Here is an 18,776-nt window from a genome sequence, read left to right as displayed (position 1 = left end):
CATACAGATACTACTGTAGGTATTCTGTTATGACATGGAACATACAGATACTACTGTAGGTATTCTGTTATGACCTGGAACATACAGATACTACTGTAGGTATTCTGTTATGACATGGAACATACAGATACTACTGTAGGTATTCTGTTATGACATGGAACATACAGATACTACTGTAGGTATTCTGTTATGACCTGGAACATACAGATACTACTGTAGGTATTCTGTTATGACATGGAACATACAGATACTACTGTAGGTATTCTGTTATGACCTGGAACATACAGATACTACTGTAGGTATTCTGTTATGACATGGAACATACAGATACTACTGTAGGTATTCTGTTATGACATGGAACATACAGATACTACTGTAGGTATTCTGTTATGACCTGGAACATACAGATACTACTGTAGGTATTCTGTTATGACGTGGAACATACAGATACTACTGTAGGTATTCTGTTATGACCTGGAACATACAGATACTACTGTAGGTATTCTGTTATGACATGGAACATACAGATACTACTGTAGGTATTCTGTTATGACATGGAACATACAGATACTACTGTAGGTATTCTGTTATGACCTGGAACATACAGATACTACTGTAGGTATTCTGTTATGACATGGAACATACAGATACTACTGTAGGTATTCTGTTATGACCTGGAACATACAGATACTACTGTAGGTATTCTGTTATGACCTGGAACATACAGATACTACTGTAGGTATTCTGTTATGACATGGAACATACAGATACTACTGTAGGTATTCTGTTATGACATGGAACATACAGATACTACTGTAGGTATTCTGTTATGACATGGAACATACAGATACTACTGTAGGTATTCTGTTATGACCTGGAACATACAGATACTACTGTAGGTATTCTGTTATGACCTGGAACATACAGATACTACTGTAGGTATTCTGTTATGACATGGAACATACAGATACTACTGTAGGTATTCTGTTATGACATGGAACATACAGATACTACTGTAGGTATTCTGTTATGACATGGAACATACAGATACTACTGTAGGTATTCTGTTATGACCTGGAACATACAGATACTACTGTAGGTATTCTGTTATGACGTGGAACATACAGATACTACTGTAGGTATTCTGTTATGACCTGGAACATACAGATACTACTGTAGGTATTCTGTTATGACATGGAACATACAGATACTACTGTAGGTATTCTGTTATGACATGGAACATACAGATACTACTGTAGGTATTCTGTTATGACCTGGAACATACAGATACTACTGTAGGTATTCTGTTATGACGTGGAACATACAGATACTACTGTAGGTATTCTGTTATGACATGGAACATACAGATACTACTGTAGGTATTCTGTTATGACCTGGAACATACAGATACTACTGTAGGTATTCTGTTATGACCTGGAACATACAGATACTACTGTAGGTATTATGTTATGACATGGAACATACAGATACTACTGTAGGTATTCTGTTATGACCTGGAACATACAGATACTACTGTAGGTATTCTGTTATGACATGGAACATACAGATACTACTGTAGGTATTCTGTTATGACCTGGAACATACAGATACTACTGTAGGTATTATGTTATGACATGGAACATACAGATACTACTGTAGGTATTCTGTTATGACCTGGAACATACAGATACTACTGTAGGTATTCTGTTATGACATGGAACATACAGATACTACTGTAGGTATTCTGTTATGACGTGGAACATACAGATACTACTGTAGGTATTCTGTTATGACATGGAACATACAGATACTACTGTAGGTATTCTGTTATGACCTGGAACATACAGATACTACTGTAGGTATTCTGTTATGACATGGAACATACAGATACTACTGTAGGTATTCTGTTATGACCTGGAACATACAGATACTACTGTAGGTATTCTGTTATGACATGGAACATACAGATACTACTGTAGGTATTCTGTTATGACATGGAACATACAGATACTACTGTAGGTATTCTGTTATGACATGGAACATACAGATACTACTGTAGGTATTCTGTTATGACCTGGAACATACAGATACTACTGTAGGTATTCTGTTATGACCTGGAACATACAGATACTACTGTAGGTATTCTGTTATGACCTGGAACATACAGATACTACTGTAGGTATCCTGTTATGACATGGAACATACAGATACTACTGTAGGTATTCTGTTATGACATGGAACATACAGATACTACTGTAGGTATTCTGTTATGACCTGGAACATACAGATACTACTGTAGGTATTCTGTTATGACATGGAACATACAGATACTACTGTAGGTATTCTGTTATGACATGGAACATACAGATACTACTGTAGGTATTATGTTATGACCTGGAACATACAGATACTACTGTAGGTATTCTGTTATGACCTGGAACATACAGATACTACTGTAGGTATTCTGTTATGACCTGGAACATACAGATACTACTGTAGGTATTCTGTTATGACATGGAACATACAGATACTACTGTAGGTATTCTGTTATGACATGGAACATACAGATACTACTGTAGGTATTCTGTTATGACCTGGAACATACAGATACTACTGTAGGTATTCTGTTATGACATGGAACATACAGATACTACTGTAGGTATTCTGTTATGACATGGAACATACAGATACTACTGTAGGTATTCTGTTATGACATGGAACATACAGATACTACTGTAGGTATTCTGTTATGACCTGGAACATACAGATACTACTGTAGGTATTCTGTTATGACGTGGAACATACAGATACTACTGTAGGTATTCTGTTATGATGTGGAACATACAGATACTACTGTAGGTATTCTGTTATGACCTGGAACATACAGATAATACTGTAGGTATTCTGTTATGACCTGGAACATACAGATACTACTGTAGGTATTCTGTTATGACCTGGAACATACAGATACTACTGTAGGTATTCTGTTATGACCTGGAACATACAGATACTACTGTAGGTATTCTGTTATGATGTGGAACATACAGATACTACTGTAGGTATTCTGTTATGACCTGGAACATACAGATACTACTGTAGGTATTCTGTTATGACCTGGAACATACAGATACTACTGTAGGTATTCTGTTATGACCTGGAACATACAGATACTACTGTAGGTATTCTGTTATGACATGGAACATACAGATACTACTGTAGGTATTCTGTTATGACATGGAACATACAGATACTACTGTAGGTATTCTGTTATGACCTGGAACATACAAATACTACTGTAGGTATTCTGTTATGACATGGAACATACAGATACTACTGTAGGTATTCTGTTATGACCTGGAACATACAGATACTACTGTAGGTATTCTGTTATGACATGGAACATACAGATACTACTGTAGGTATTCTGTTATGACATGGAACATACAGATACTACTGTAGGTATTCTGTTATGACATGGAACATACAGATACTACTGTAGGTATTCTGTTATGACCTGGAACATACAGATACTACTGTAGGTATTCTGTTATGACGTGGAACATACAGATACTACTGTAGGTATTCTGTTATGATGTGGAACATACAGATACTACTGTAGGTATTCTGTTATGACCTGGAACATACAGATACTACTGTAGGTATTCTGTTATGACCTGGAACATACAGATACTACTGTAGGTATTCTGTTATGACCTGGAACATACAGATACTACTGTAGGTATTCTGTTATGACCTGGAACATACAGATACTACTGTAGGTATTCTGTTATGATGTGGAACATACAGATACTACTGTAGGTATTCTGTTATGACCTGGAACATACAGATACTACTGTAGGTATTCTGTTATGACCTGGAACATACAGATACTACTGTAGGTATTCTGTTATGACCTGGAACATACAGATACTACTGTAGGTATTCTGTTATGACATGGAACATACAGATACTACTGTAGGTATTCTGTTATGACATGGAACATACAGATACTACTGTAGGTATTCTGTTATGACCTGGAACATACAAATACTACTGTAGGTATTCTGTTATGACATGGAACATACAGATACTACTGTAGGTATTCTGTTATGACCTGGAACATACAGATACTACTGTAGGTATTCTGTTATGACGTGAAACATACAGATACTACTGTAGGTATTCTGTTATGACATGGAACATACAGATTCTACTGTAGGTATTCTGTTATGACATGGAACATACAGATACTACTGTAGGTATTCTGTTATGACCTGGAACATACAGATACTACTGTAGGTATTCTGTTATGACATGGAACATACAGATACTACTGTAGGTATTCTGTTATGACCTGGAACATACAGATACTACTGTAGGTATTCTGTTATGACATGGAACATACAGATACTACTGTAGGTATTCTGTTATGACATGGGACATACAGATACTACTGTAGGTATTCTGTTATGACATGGAACATACAGATACTACTGTAGGTATTCTGTTATGACGTGAAACATACAGATACTACTGTAGGTATTCTGTTATGACATGGAACATACAGATACTACTGTAGGTATTCTGTTATGACCTGGAACATACAGATACTACTGTAGGTATTCTGTTATGACATGGAACATACAGATACTACTGTAGGTATTCTGTTATGACCTGGAACATACAGATACTACTGTAGGTATTCTGTTATGACCTGGAACATACAGATACTACTGTAGGTATTCTGTTATGACATGGAACATACAGATACTACTGTAGGTATTCTGTTATGACGTGGGACATACAGATACTACTGTAGGTATTCTGTTATGACCTGGAACATACAGATACTACTGTAGGTATTCTGTTATGACATGGGACATACAGATACTACTGTAGGTATTCTGTTATGACCTGGAACATACAGATACTACTGTAGGTATTCTGTTATGACCTGGAACATACAGATACTACTGTAGGTATTCTGTTATGACCTGGAACATACAGATACTACTGTAGGTATTCTGTTATGACATGGAACATACAGATACTACTGTAGGTATTCTGTTATGACATGGAACATACAGATACTACTGTAGGTATTCTGTTATGATGTGGAACATACAGATACTACTGTAGGTATTCTGTTATGACATGGAACATACAGATACTACTGTAGGTATTCTGTTATGACATGGAACATACAGATACTACTGTAGGTATTCTGTTATGACCTGGAACATACAGATACTACTGTAGGTATTCTGTTATGACCTGGAACATACAGATACTACTGTAGGTATTCTGTTATGACCTGGACATACAGATACTACTGTAGGTATTCTGTTATGACCTGGAACATACAGATACTACTGTAGGTATTCTGTTATGACCTGGAACATACAGATACTACTGTAGGTATTCTGTTATGACATGGAACATACAGATACTACTGTAGGTATTCTGTTATGACCTGGAACATACAGATACTACTGTAGGTATTATGTTATGACCTGGAACATACAGATACTACTGTAGGTATTCTGTTATGACATGGGACATACAGATACTACTGTAGGTATTCTGTTATGACCTGGAACATACAGATACTACTGTAGGTATTCTGTTATGACCTGGAACATACAGATACTACTGTAGGTATTCTGTTATGACCTGGAACATACAGATACTACTGTAGGTATTCTGTTATGACATGGAACATACAGATACTACTGTAGGTATTCTGTTATGACCTGGAACATACAGATACTACTGTAGGTATTCTGTTATGACCTGGAACATACAGATACTACTGTAGGTATTCTGTTATGACATGGAACATACAGATACTACTGTAGGTATTATGTTATGACATGGAACATACAGATACTACTGTAGGTATTCTGTTATGACATGGAACATACAGATACTACTGTAGGTATTCTGTTATGACATGGAACATACAGATACTACTGTAGGTATTATGTTATGACCTGGAACATACAGATACTACTGTAGGTATTCTGTTATGACATGGAACATACAGATACTACTGTAGGTATTCTGTTATGACCTGGAACATACAGATACTACTGTAGGTATTCTGTTATGACATGGAACATACAGATACTACTGTAGGTATTCTGTTATGACCTGGAACATACAGATACTACTGTCGGTATTATGTTATGACCTGGGACATACAGATACTACTGTAGGTATTCTGTTATGACCTGGGACATACAGATACTACTGTAGGTATTCTGTTATGACATGGGACATACAGATACTACTGTAGGTATTATGTTATGACGTGGAACATACAGATACTACTGTAGGTATTCTGTTATGACATGGAACATACAGATACTACTGTAGGTATTCTGTTATGACGTGGAACATACAGATACTACTCTAGGTATTATGTTATGACATGGAACATACAGATACTACTGTAGGTATTCTGTTATGACATGGAACATACAGATACTACTGTAGGTATTCTGTTATGACGTGGAACATACAGATACTACTGTAGGTATTCTGTTATGACGTGGAACATACAGATACTACTGTAGGTATTCTGTTATGACATGGAACATACAGATACTACTGTAGGTATTCTGTTATGACATGGAACATACAGATACTACTGTAGGTATTCTGTTATGACATGGAACATACAGATACTACTGTAGGTATTCTGTTATGACCTGGAACATACAGATACTACTGTAGGTATTCTGTTATGATGTGGAACATACAGATACTACTGTAGGTATTCTGTTATGACATGGAACATACAGATACTACTGTAGGTATTCTGTTATGACCTGGAACATACAGATACTACTGTAGGTATTCTGTTATGACATGGAACATACAGATACTACTGTAGGTATTCTGTTATGACGTGGAACATACAGATACTACTGTAGGTATTCTGTTATGACATGGAACATACAGATACTACTGTAGGTATTCTGTTATGACCTGGAACATACAGATACTACTGTAGGTATTCTGTTATGACCTGGAACATACAGATACTACTGTAGGTATTCTGTTATGACATGGAACATACAGATACTACTGTAGGTATTCTGTTATGACCTGGAACATACAGATACTACTGTAGGTATTCTGTTATGACCTGGAACATACAGATACTACTGTAGGTATTCTGTTATGACATGGAACATACAGATACTACTGTAGGTATTCTGTTATGACCTGGAACATACAGATACTACTGTAGGTATTCTGTTATGACATGGAACATACAGATACTACTGTAGGTATTCTGTTATGACATGGAACATACAGATACTACTGTAGGTATTCTGTTATGACATGGAACATACAGATACTACTGTAGGTATTCTGTTATGACATGGAACATACAGATACTACTGTAGGTATTCTGTTATGACATGGAACATACAGATACTACTGTAGGTATTCTGTTATGACATGGAACATACAGATACTACTGTAGGTAGTATTCTGTTATGACATGGAACATACAGATACTACTGTAGGTATTCTGTTATGACATGGAACATACAGATACTACTGTAGGTATTCTGTTATGACATGGAACATACAGATACTACTGTAGGTATTCTGTTATGACATGGAACATACAGATACTACTGTAGGTATTCTGTTATGACCTGGAACATACAGATACTACTGTAGGTATTCTGTTATGACCTGGAACATACAGATACTACTGTAGGTATTCTGTTATGACATGGAACATACAGATACTACTGTAGGTATTCTGTTATGACATGGAACATACAGATACTACTGTAGGTATTCTGTTATGACATGGAACATACAGATACTACTGTAGGTATTCTGTTATGACCTGGGACATACAGATACTACTGTAGGTATTCTGTTATGACCTGGAACATACAGATACTACTGTAGGTATTCTGTTATGACGTGGGACATACAGATACTACTGTAGGTATTCTGTTATGACCTGGAACATACAGATACTACTGTAGGTATTCTGTTATGACCTGGAACATACAGATACTACTGTAGGTATTCTGTTATGACCTGGAACATACAGATACTACTGTAGGTATTCTGTTATGACCTGGAACATACAGATACTACTGTAGGTATTCTGTTATGACATGGAACATACAGATACTACTGTAGGTATTCTGTTATGACGTGAAACATACAGATACTACTGTAGGTATTCTGTTATGACATGGAACATACAGATACTACTGTAGGTATTCTGTTATGACCTGGAACATACAGATACTACTGTAGGTATTCTGTTATGACCTGGAACATACAGATACTACTGTAGGTATTCTGTTATGATGTGGAACATACAGATACTACTGTAGGTATTCTGTTATGACCTGGAACATACAGATACTACTGTAGGTATTCTGTTATGACATGGAACATACAGATACTACTGTAGGTATTCTGTTATGACATGGAACATACAGATACTACTGTAGGTATTCTGTTATGACCTGGAACATACAGATACTACTGTAGGTATTCTGTTATGACCTGGAACATACAGATACTACTGTAGGTATTCTGTTATGACATGGAACATACAGATACTACTGTAGGTATTCTGTTATGACGTGAAACATACAGATACGGAACACGACCCATGAGTTTCACGGTCAGAATCATTGATACCGGATCAGTGAGAACAGTGTGAATGAGGTCAAGTGTACAATTCATAGTACTGTACTGTGGTATGTACTGTACAACATATTTGTCACCGTGTTACTGGCCCAACACTCTAACCAACAGGCTACCTGCCACTTGCGTTTGGGAAGAATCATGTGGGAGTGATATTAAATACTACAGTATCATCACAGCATACCTACAGTATAGTATCTGTATGTTCCAGGCCATAACAGAATATCTACAGTATAGTATAGTATCTGTATGTTCCAGGCCATAACAGAATATCTACAGTATAGTATAGTATCTGTATGTTCCAGGCCATAACAGAATATCTACAGTATAGTATAGTATCTGTATGTTCCAGGCCATAACAGAATATCTACAGTATAGTATAGTATCTGTATGTTCCAGGCCATAACAGAATATCTACAGTATAGTATAGTATCTGTATGTTCCAGGCCATAACAGAATATCTACAGTATAGTATAGTATCTGTATGTTCCAGGCCATAACAGAATATCTACAGTATAGTATAGTATCTGTATGTTCCAGGCCATAACAGAATATCTACAGTATAGTATAGTATCTGTATGTTCCAGGCCATAACAGAATATCTACAGTATAGTATAGTATCTGTATGTTCCAGGCCATAACAGAATATCTACAGTATAGTATAGTATCTGTATGTTCCAGGCCATAACAGAATATCTACAGTATAGTATAGTATCTGTATGTTCCAGGCCATAACAGAATATCTACAGTATAGTATAGTATCTGTATGTTCCAGGCCATAACAGAATATCTACAGTATAGTATAGTATCTGTATGTTCCAGGCCATAACATAATATCTACAGTATAGTATAGTATCTGTATGTTCCAGGCCATAACAGAATATCTACAGTATAGTATAGTATCTGTATGTTCCAGGCCATAACAGAATATCTACAGTATAGTATAGTATCTGTATGTTCCAGGCCATAACAGAATATCTACAGTATAGTATAGTATCTGTATGTTCCAGGTCATAACAGAATATCAACAGTATAGTATAGTATCTGTATGTTCCAGGTCATAACAGCCCATCCTGAGACAGCCGAGACGTCAGTCAACCCTGACACAGCCATGTTTTCCCACCCGTCTGAACCCTGTATCCTAGTCCGAGCCACACATGGTCCGAGGAGGATTGTTCTCCAGGTTAAATTACTCTCATGCTACAGTCTGTACGAGTTTTTGTGGCTGTGTGTGGCCTCCCAAAGGCCCCTGTGTTTTAAAGTCTGCCAGCGACCAGAGGAAACTTAACGTTTTACAGTAATCTCCACCGGTGACAGATCCAGAACAGGTGTCTGCAGGCAGGCAGCACAGGCAGAATGGGAGAGATAGTACCACGGCTTCAGCAGGGGTCAGACAGGCAGAATGGGAGAGATAGTACCACGGCTTCAGCAGGGGTCAGACAGGCAGAATGGGAGAGATAGTACCTCGGCTTCAGCAGGAGTCAGACAGGCAGAATGGGAGAGATAGTACCTCGACTTCAGCAGGAGTCAGACAGGCAGAATGGGAGAGATAGTACCTCGGCTTCAGCAGGAGTCAGACAGGCAGAATGGGAGAGATAGTACCTCGGCTTCAACAGGAGTCAGACAGGCAGAATGGGTGAGATAGTACCTCGGCTTCAGCAGGAGTCAGATAGTCAGAATGGGAGAGATAGTACCTCGACTTCAGCAGGAGTCAGACAGGCAGAATGGGAGAGATAGTACCTCGGCTTCAACAGGAGTCAGACAGGCAGAATGGGTGAGATAGTACCTCGACTTCAGCAGGAGTCAGACAGGCAGAATGGGAGAGATAGTACCTTGACTTCAGCAGGAGTCAGATAGGCAGAATGGGAGAGATAGTACCTCGGCTTCAACAGGAGTCAGACAGGCAGAATGGGAGAGATAGTACCTCGGCTTCAGCAGGAGTCAGATAGGCAGAATGTGAGAGATAGTACCTCGGCTTCAGCAGGGGTCAGACAGGCAGAATGGGAGAGATAGTACCTCGGCTTCAACAGGAGTCAGACAGGCAGAATGGGAGAGATAGTACCTCGGCTTCAACAGGAGTCAGACAGGCAGAATGGGAGAGGTAGTACCTCGGCTTCAGCAGGGGTCAGACAGGCAGAATGGGAGAGATAGTACCTCGGCTTCAACAGGAGTCAGACAGGCAGAATGGGAGAGGTAGTACCTCGGCTTCAGCAGGAGTCAGACAGGCAGAATGGGAGAGATAGTACCTCGGCTTCAACAGGAGTCAGACAGGCAGAATGGGAGAGGTAGTACCTCGGCTTCAGCAGGGGTCAGACAGGCAGAATGGGAGAGATAGTACCTCGGCTTCAGCAGGGGTCAGACAGGCAGAATGTGAGAGATAGTACCTCGGCTTCAGCAGGAGTCAGATAGGCAGAATGGGAGAGATAGTACCTCGGCTTCAACAGGAGTCAGACAGGCAGAATGGGAGAGGTAGTACCTCGGCTTCAACAGGAGTCAGACACATGAAGAGAACAAGGGTGAGTATGGGTCAAGGTTGGACGTAAGCCGATATGAGGATATATAGCTCTTAGAGAAGATTACAGATGTTCATGGAACGAGGGATGTAAATTATCTTCATAGCTAACACAGGCACATTTGCATTGATGTGAAAACTGGAACCATAATTGATGTACACTGGCCTTATCAACTAGAAATTGCATTCATAAAAAAATATTATATATCAGTGTCGAATTCTGAGATCCAACATGGTGCCACTCTGCTGCTAGTGCTGCCTGAACACATTGCAAGTCGTTGGTGTTAGCAGTGGGATTTGAACCTACGCCTCCAAGTGAATAACGTATACTGTTGACAATCTGTCTTATTCCCATTCACTGTTATGCACTTCCCTGCTCTTTCCATATCTTAAATGGACCATGTTGACCATTTACATTTCTGTCATTGAAAACACCAATTTCACTTTCTGTTGATAATAACATTATTATTATTATAACTGGGTAATATACAGAATAATAACTTCCAGTTGTTTGAGTGTCGCGTTTCACCGATGTTGCTATTTTAGTCTCTAGCCATCTTATTTGGTTATGTTTATTTGTTCACCCTTCTAGCATTTTACTGTACTGAGTCTGAGCAGCGCTTTTGGCAGACAACTACCATCTGAGGGAGAAGTAACATATGTTGCCCAGGAATAATTTGTCTGCCACTTTATTTTTCCATGTTTTAGGCTGTTTCTCTGTTTCGTTTTCACAGATATCATTACATACCTTAAGGGAAGTCTGGGACGGGAGCCGTATGGTTAGTGAAGAAAGTCCCATTGCAAATGTACGGTCCCTTACCTGACGTCTTAATACGTCGCAGAAAATCGCGGACGGCGTCGGGCCGTGGGCGGCGGAGAGCTCTTTCAGGAAGTCACTCAAAAAAACGTTTCGGAATTTCGGTTTCCGTTTTATAAAAATGACAAATTTTTGACTTTTTTCTGCATTCTCGAAAATTCCCACAAGAGGGAAAATAAATCATATTGCAGGCGCACGAGCACGTGGCAAACGAGCGCGGCCTTTTCTCCTAAACTGAAAATATTTCGAAGACGAAACTCGGCGAGCGTAGGTTTGGAGTAATGGGCAGTTGGCCCCGAACAAGATGGCGTCGAGACCTCGGCGCTTTTTGAGTTATGGCCATTTTTCTGGGATTAAAGGGTTAAAACGCAAGTAGGGTGCTAATTTGACCGCTTCATGTCAAAGTACATAAGCATACGGTGTCAGGAAAAAAAGAACCAGCCATTTATCTATCGTAATTTAAGAGAAATCGTACATTGACCGTTTGGTGATGTTCACAAAGAGGATTTTTTTTTTCCAAAAAATCACAGATCCAGTTGCAGTGTGTTCAGACGTACATTTTTAAAGTGGGTCTCGAAGCTCTGCGAGAATCCTGTGATTTTATATGATTTTATGAAATAACACACACTCATTTAACCCTCTTTAAATAAGTCAGTTCTTAACATAAAGACTTAAAACTCAATATTATATAAGAGCCTACACCAAGGAGGGTATGTGTTCAATTTCAGCTTCCTATGTCAACTGGAAGTACCTTAAAATGGTGCCACAGGGTCAGGTTTGAAGGGTAATAAAGGTCAGATCTTTTCAAAACTTCACTTGTGTGATTAGACAACCCTCATGAACTGTAATCAGTCATTTTTCCCAACAGATGTCAAAGAAAATCTCTCTCACACAATCACACACACACAAAAAGGAAAGATGGAGTAAAAAAGTACGGTGCTTAACGACACACAAAGCCCACAATGGCATTACTATTATCTCTAGGCCGTGCCGAGTTCAACGAGATGCCCCGCTTGACCGTAGCTCGCTCGGTTTGAGCACAGCGACCGTTACAAGAGAACGGACACAAATGACCTTTTGACCTCAATGTCAATTTCATTTGCTTTTGGGACACAGAGAGAGAACCGTTAAGGTTAGAAACACAATTTCACCTCAGGAGTGTTCTTAAGGTCCTCCCGATCTGTGCAAGCCTAACCCTGACCTTGTGGCATTAACCCTTCACAGTTAAAAGAAGGTGTTTACATCAAATAGTTTACAATGAAATGTCTCCCCATTGGAATACATTGACTGCACCTCTAAATTCAACCTAAAGCCTATGTGGGTTATGATTGTCTTATGAACCTGAAGTGGTTAAATCACCCTAAAAGTGTTTGCCATACCCAACCTGCAGTTTGAGAGAAATAGTGCATTCAACCCTATGTAAATCAGTCAATTTTTAACATACAGACTTAAAACTCAGGATTCTGTAACAGCCTACTCCAGTGATGATATGTGTTTATTTATAGCTTCCTGTGACAACCGGAAGTGCCATAACTGGTGTCAAATGGGCTGTTTCGAAGGGTTAAAAATGTCAAATCTTTCCAAAACTTCATATATGTGAATAGACAACCCTCCTGAACTGTAAATCAGTTCTTGATCCCATCAGATTTCAACAAAAAAAAATACACACCGACACAGAAATGATGGAGGGACACACTGAGGGGCTAAGAGGCAGACAGTGCCTGCAGTAGTTACTTTTGTTCCAACTTTTAAAGAACCGTCAGACCTAGAGTTCTGAAAATTTACAAACCTGTTCTAGACCTCAGGTCGATTGTGCACGGTGAATTATATGACTCTAGAAGGTTCTCGGATCGATAAAAAGCCTCGTGTATTTGCCATGTTTTCAATTCATTTTGACCTCAACGAAACGGACGACCTTTAGAAAAGTCCCAGAGTCTCAAGACTAGGTGCGTTGAAACCGGCTCGGCCCATAGAGACAGACCCCAACGAGCCTGTTTGATTGCTCATTCAAGGACCCCGTAGCAAGGCAATGAAAAAAGTGGAATTTCAGCACCAATTAGGGTTTTGCTCGGGCACCGAATGACCTATCGAGCCGAAACTTGGGATTCGAGGTCGCTTCACATAGGGCTAAACATAATGTGTGAACTGGACCCGCAGCTAGAACATAACTACGTATTATTTGTTTTATTATGGTTTAAATAGAAGGCGCTGTGAATTTTGGGCCTGCTCTGAAATATGTTATAGTTGGCATCTAAAGGAGTTGGAAAAAGTGAGTTTGGAGTCAGATGGTATCAGTTTGGTGTCTGAAAATATCTATTTGACTGATGGACACTGACTTGCTCGTTGACTTTTGTACATTTGCAATATGTTTCAACGGGGAGGTACCATGAGGAAAAAGCGACATGATGAAATTTCACGAAGCGAGCGATGGAGAGGAACCACTATCACTGCCCGGCCATCCTGAGGTCATCAGACCGTTGACTTTTGCATTTCTAAAGTATTTAAGAGAATGTACGTTACATTTGCAATATGATTCAACATCACATCATATTGCAAATGCACGTTAGATTTGCAATATGATGTGATGTTGAATCATATTGCAAATGTAACGTGCATTCTTTAAATACTTTAGAAATACAAAAGTCAACGTCCTGATGACCTCAGGATGGCCGGGCAGTGATAGTGGTTCCTCTCCAACGCTCGTTGCGTGAAATTTCATCATGTCGATTTTGGTGATGGTACCCCCGCGTTGAAACATATTGCAAATGTACAAAAGTCGACTAGCAAGTCAACTAGCAAGTGTCAACAAAAGTCAACTAGCAAGTGTCCATCAGTCAATTGGATATTTTCAGACACCAAACTGATACCATCTGACTCCAAACTCACTTTTTACAACTCCTTTAGAAGCCAACTATCACATATTTCAGAGCAGGCCCAAAATTCACAGCGCCTTCCATGAATGCACCAAAATAGCATTCTGAAATCACCACTAAAATGACATCGCCATATTCTCCAGGCCGTGCCGAGTTCAACGGGATGCCCCGCTTGACCGTAGCTCGCTCGGTCTGAGCGCAGCGACCGTTACAAGAGAACGGACACAAATGACCTTTTGACCTCAATGTCAATTTCATTTGCTTTTGGGAGACAGAGAGAGAACCGTTAAGGTTAGAAGCACAATTTCACCTCAGGAACAATCCTAAGGTCCTCCCGATCTGTGCAAGCCTAACCTTGACCTTGTGGCATTAACCCTTCACAGTTAAAAGAAGGCGTTTACATCAAACATTTTACAATGACATTTCGCCCCATAGGAATACATTGACTGCTCCTCTAAATTCAACCTGAAGCCTATGTGGGTTATGAATGTCTTATGAACCTGTCTTTGATAACAATCCATCAGGCTACTATGAGGTCTACCTGTGTTGATTTTAAGCTACCTGGAGCAACCGGAAGTGGTTAAAATCACCCTAAAAAGTGTCCAGATATACATGACTTGCAATTTTGAAAATCACTGCATTCAACCCTATGTAGATCAGTCAATTCTTAACGTATAGACTTAAAACTCAGGATTCTGTAACAGCATACCCCAGTCAAGATATGTGTTTACCTATAGCTTCCTGTGCCAACCGGAAGTGCCTTAAAATGGTGTCATGGTGCTGTTTCGAAGGGTTAAAAAGGTCAGAACTTTTCAAAACTTCATTTGTGTGATTAGACAAGCCTCATGAACTGTAAATCAGTCATTTCTCTAAGCAGATGTCAAAGGAAAGCTCTCTCTCACACAAAAACACACACACAAAGCAATGATGGAGTGAAAAAGTACGGTGCTTAAAGACACACAAAGCCGGCAATGGCATTCCCATTATCCCTAGGCCGTGCCGAGTTCAACGAGATGCCCCGCTTGACCGTAGCTCACTCGGTCTGAGAGCAGCGACCGTTACAAGAGAACGGACACGAATGACCTTTTGACCTCAATGTCAATTTTATTTGCTTTTGGGAGACAGAGAGAGAACCGTTAAGGTTAGAAACACAATTTCACCTCAGGAATGTTCTTAAGGTCCTCCCGATCTGTGCAAGCCTAACTTTGACCTTGTGGCATTAACCCTTCACAGTTAAAAGAAGGTGTTTACATCAAACAGTTTACAATGACATTTCGCCCCATAGGAATACATTGACTGCTCCCCTAAATTCAACCTGAAGCCTATGTGGGTTATGAATGTCTTATGAACCTGTCTTTGATGACAGTCCATTAGGCCACCATGAGGTCTACCTGTGTCGATTCTAAGCTTCCTGGAGCAACCGGAAGTGGTTAAAATCACCCTAAAAGTGTTTGCAATAAGCACCCTGCAATTTGAGAGAAATAGTGCATTCAGCCCTATGTAAATCAGTCAATTTTTAACATATAGACTTAAAACTCAGGATTCTGTAACAGCATACTCCAGTGAGTATATGTCTTTACTTTCAGCTTCCTGTGCCAACCGGAAGTGCCATAATTGGTGTCAAATGGGCTGTTTTGAAGGGTTAAAAATGTCAAATCTTTCCAAAACTTCATAATTGTGATTAGGCTACCCTCCTGAACTGTAAATCAGTCATTAGTCCCATCAGATTTCAAAGAAAAATTTACACACCCAAACAGAAATGATGGAGGGACACACTGAGGGGCTAAGAGGCAGACAGTGCCTGTGGTAGTTACTTTTGTTCCAACTTTTAAAGAACCGTCAGACCTAGAGTTCTGAAAATTTACAAACCTGTTCTAGACCTCAGGTTGATTGTGCACGGTGAGTTATGTGGCTCTAGAAGGTTCTCAGACCGATAAACAGCCTCGTGTATTTGCTATGTTTTCAATTCATTTTCAGCTCAACGAAACGGACGACATTTAGAAAAGTCCCAGAGTCTCAAGACTAGGTGCATTGAAACCGGCTCGGTCCATAGAGACAGACCCCAACGAGCCTGTTTGATTGCTCATTCAAGCACCCCGTAGCAAGGCATGGAAAAAAGTGGATTTTCATTACCAATTAGGGTTTTGCTCGGGCACCGAATGACCTATCGAGCCGAAACTTGGGATTCCAGGTCGCCTCACATAGGGCTAAACATAATGTGAATATTGGACCCGCAGCTAGAACATAACTACGTATTATTTGTTTTATTATGGTTTAAATGGAAGGCGCTGTGAATTTTGGGCCTGCTCTGAAATATGTGATAGTTGGCTTCTAAAGGAGTTGGTAAAAGTGAGTTTGGTGTCAGATGGTATCAGTTTGGTGTCTGAATATATCTAATTGACTGATGGACACCGACTTGCTACTTGACTTTTGTACATTTGCAATATGTTTCAACGGGGGGGTACCATCACAAAAAGCGACATGATGAAATTTAACACAACGAGCGATGGAGAGGAACCACTATCACTGCCCGGCCATCCTGAGGTCATCAGACCGTTGACTTTTGCATTTCTAAAGTATTTAAGAGAATGTACGTTACATTTGCAATATGATTCAACATCACATCATATTGCAAATGTAACAGTGTGTGTTATGTTTGCAATATGATTCAACACATCATATTGCAAACGTAACAGTGTGTGTTATGTTTGCAATATGATTCAACACATCATATTGCAAATGTAACAGTGTGTGTTATGTTTGCAATATGATCCAACACATCATATTGCAAACGTAACAGTGTGTGTTATGTTTGCAATATGATTCAACACATCATATTGCAAATATAACAGTGTGTGTTTGCAATATGATTCAACAGTGTGTTATGTTTGCAATATGATGTGGTGTTTTTCACTGTTGAATCATATGCAAATGTAACGTGCATTCTTTAAATAAACCCTATGTGGGTTATGAATGTCTTATGAACCTGTCTTCAATGACAATCCATCAAGCCACTATGAGGTCTACCTGTGTTGATTCTAAGCTTCCTGGAGCAACCGGAAGTGATAAAATCACCCTAAAAGTGTTTTACCCAACCAGCAGTTTGTGATATATAGTGCATTCAACCCTGTGTAAATCAGTCAGTTCTTAACGTATAGACTTAAAACTCAGGATTCTGTAAAAGCATACCCCGATCAGGATAGGTGTTTACTTATAGCTTCCTGTGCCAACCGGAAGTGCCTTAAAATGGGGTCATAGGTGCTGTTTCAAAGGGTTAAAAAAGTCAGATCTTTCCAAAACTTTAAGTGTGTGATTAGGCAACCCTCATGAAGTGTAAATCAGTCATTTCTCTAATCAGATGTCAAAGAAAAGCTCACACACACACACACAGACACACACAGCAAGGATGGAATGAAAAAGTATGGTGCTTAAAGACACACAGAGCCTTAAATGCTTTTAGGGGGGATCCAGACTTCCATACCCGCTCTGGGAGCACTATACTACGGGCAAAAATCAATGGGTGCTGGCCTGAGTGATTTATGGAGGTTTTCAAAAAAAGTCAAAAAATATTCTGTTTCATGTTTTGGGTTACCACACACGATTTTCAATACAGTTTTAAATGCTTCATTTTGGCCTTTAAAAAAAAAAAGTTATTTTCGACTATGAAGGGGGTGATACGTTTTTTCCAAATTTTTGACATTTTTTACTTCCTATGAAATCACATTCCAAATGCACAAAACATATTCCTTAAGTACAAGTAAACATTTATAAAAAATTATGATAATAAAATGTGACTAAAGTACTTTCATACAGTTCTTACACATGTGTAATTGACATAAAACTCGAAAGAATTTCAAAAAACGGTCCAGAAAGC

The sequence above is a fragment of the Salvelinus namaycush genome, chromosome 3, assembly GCF_016432855.1.
Source record: "Salvelinus namaycush isolate Seneca chromosome 3, SaNama_1.0, whole genome shotgun sequence".
NCBI lineage: Eukaryota > Metazoa > Chordata > Actinopteri > Salmoniformes > Salmonidae > Salvelinus > Salvelinus namaycush.
Note: the sequence above shows the minus strand (reverse complement) of the source record.